This window comes from Marmota monax, unplaced genomic scaffold (genome assembly GCF_021218885.2).
Source record: "Marmota monax isolate L192 unplaced genomic scaffold, Marmota_monax_Labrador192_F-V1.1 WCK01_AAM20220418_F8-fsc00062, whole genome shotgun sequence".
NCBI classification, from domain to species: Eukaryota; Metazoa; Chordata; class Mammalia; order Rodentia; family Sciuridae; genus Marmota; species Marmota monax.
The window spans coordinates 8699655-8702827 of record NW_026695221.1 but is presented as its reverse complement, the minus strand read 5'-3'; positions in this window follow the sequence as shown (position 1 = coordinate 8702827).

Here is a 3173-nt window from a genome sequence, read left to right as displayed (position 1 = left end):
TTAGCCTTGAAAGACGCAGTGTGACTTCTGCACTACTCCATTAGTTTGAAGTAGTCATAAGCCAGCTTAGATTCAAAGCGAGGGATACAAACTCTGCCTTTCAAAGACAGGAGTGTGAAGAATTTGTGGCCATGTTTTATAACCATCACACCATCTTTACCTCTAGGGAATAAGAAGCGGAGGAAGAAGATCTTGCTTTTCATTTTACATCCTTCTGTACTACTAGATTTATTTAAAAATTGCCCATGTTGCTTTTGGGATTATAAGAGAGATGAAACAAAAGAAAAAATTTGGAGAAATGGAGAGGTCAGTGCAGAGTTTTTCAAGTGGAGGAAGGGAAAGAGAGGAAGAAAGGCGGGAAGATAGGAGAAGTGGAGATGGTGGTGGATGGAGGAGACAAATGTGGGATTGATGATCATGGAAGTGACAATTTGGCTTTATCCATGTGCTGGGCACACCTTGGATAGCCTTGTGCCTCATTCCCATTATCTTCCTGCCCTTGAAAATCTTCATCTTTTAAGGAACATCTCCAGTGCCATCTTCTCCGTGTGATCTCCTTAGTCCCCTCTCAGCCAAAGTGATTTCTCCCTCCTCTGTATTTCCATTGCATTTGCGTGAATTGACCTGCACCCAGCACCCAGCTGGTTATCTTTGTATACTTTTATCCCCTTCTAGAAACTGTGCTTAAAGGCTGACATAGTGTTTTGTTAATTTTCTTTATTCCTACAGTCTCTAACATTACATCTTACCGTGGGCAGTGGGTGTTTCATAAATATTTCTTAAATTAAAAAAAATCTTTATTTAACAAACACTTATACAGTATTTACTGTGTGCTAGGCAATGCCCCCAAATAGTGGCTCTTTTACTCTCATAACAACTCTGTGAAGCAGGTGCTATCATTACCTTAATTTCACAGAAAACAAAATCAGTAGGTAAAGAGATCAAAGACCAAGGTCACAAGCCTAATAATGGTTGAACTTGGAGTCAACACAAATGACTTCCTTCACCCATGCATAAGATATTTCTAGATTTCCCCTCATAAAAGTCAAGAAAATGTTTTATCGTATTCTGCAAAAGGTACCAGCAACCTGACAGACTTGAAGTTCCAGGTACAAACAACTCTCTGGGTGGACAATAAGTAAAGGGCATAGAATGGTACTGGGCTAGTTGATTGGAGTTTTAGTCATTTAACCTTCTATGTTTCTTCATTGACCTCAGTTTAGACTAGACAAAATCTCCCAGGAAGTAAGCTAAACTCCCAGGACTATGATCAATTGTCCATAAGATCTATAGAGAGAGTATTACAAAAATGTCCCAAGAAATCACTAAAAGAATAGAACAGAAGCTCAGGAAAGGGCCAGAATGTGGGCAGGGAAAAAATTACAAATATATATATTTATTGGTAGAATGTGAAGCACTCCTATGATTGAAAACTCCCAAATAATGAGATCAGACCTTTACTTCTACCAACAACCTATCCTCTCAGTGATTGCAGAGCCACTATTATATGAAAAAAAAAAGTAATCTATTTAAATGTTTGTTATCATGGCCTGTAGTACAAGGGATTTGGGCAAGCTACCAATCGACAAAATGCTGCAAACTTGGAAGGAAATAGGGGAGTCAAACAGTTTCATTGGATCAAATTCAGTTTCATTTGGAAGGGAGGAGTTTCACTTGGAAGGAGGGATTGGTACCATGGTTAAGTCCAATCTTCAGATGCTTTTGTATGAAGTTTTAGTTCCACTTTGTCATGAGGCGGCATAGAGAGACAATAAAAAATATCAGAGTGTTGAATATCAGCCATCTTGCTTGCTTATTGTGTTCTATCATCTAAATAACTCGGTGCTAATTTCTAACATTCAACATTTATGCACTTCCAGGAACTCATAAATGTCACATCAGGCTGCCTCTTGGTGAATTTTTAATCAAGGGGGAGAATTTCAGCTACAAATAGACTGAGAACCAAGAGGCCCAATATTGATCTGTCAAAGTGGCACTTATGAACTTGAGGTTGAAGCCGTTTGGATAAAAGGATGCTGGGCTTTCTTTGGCTCCAGAGACATCTTTTTCCATCAAGTCCAGGTGAGTATCAGACATCCCCTCAGAGTTATTGAGCAGCAGCAGCATCAAATAATGTGAGGTCTACTGAATGCTCATACTAATAGCTATAAGCATGAGAATAAATGCTGAACCTCTGGCTCAGGTTGAATGTCATGTCATTTAGAAACCCTCTGGGTGTTACACCCCAATTTTCAAGCACGCGGTACCATTCTTCCCCACTTAGGGCAGTTTGTGTCCTTGGGTCAGGTGGGCCAGGTTTTCAGCTGTGGCTGGGGTCTGGCCTCTGAGTCTGAGGCCTTGAATCGTCCTCACAAAGATACAGAGTGATGCTTGTTATGTCAGGGATCACTCAGCCCAGTGAATGATGTCTCTCACTAATGCCAAGCCATGAATCATTGGTCTGTGGTACTGTAAAATTAACATGCGCCGCTATAAATAACTCATCTGTAATGGGCTGTCATTGATGGCTTTTTGGAAAGGTTTGACTCAGGAGTAAGGGTTTTAATGACTGTAATTGAAATTAGATGAAAAGCATCGGTATTGGGCTTTTTTCTGACCCATGTGAGGACAAATTCCATCATATGTCAAAACAATTATGCTGTGTCAAATCTGAGGGACAGGATGCCACAGCACCTCTCCTCCAGCACCTTCAACTGCTGTCTCCTGAGATGTCACCCGGTGAGTGACAGGGCACACGCTGGCTGCTCCTCGCCGCTGTTCCTTCACAAAGGGCTCTGCCGTCAGGGAGACAGGCTGTGCTAGAAAAGCATCACCACCCCAACTCCCAGGTTGGAGCCATTATCAGTGGGAAGAGTCATTATTATTAATAACAAGGACTGTCCTTTGTACAGAGGAATATGGTTTACAAAGCTCTTTCACTGCCATTATCTCATTTGCTCCTCACCAAGACCCCAGGAGGTAGGTCGGAGGCTATTGCTATTATCATCCTCCCATGGATGAAGGGATGGAGGCTCAGAGAGATAAGTGACTTGCCCAAGGTCACACAGCTAGTGAGTGAGAAAGCAGGGACCGGGGACCTCTGATCCAAAGCATGTCTAGCCCCAGTGCCTCCTAACTAGATGTTCTGGTGGATGGTATCAAGCGTCTTTCTC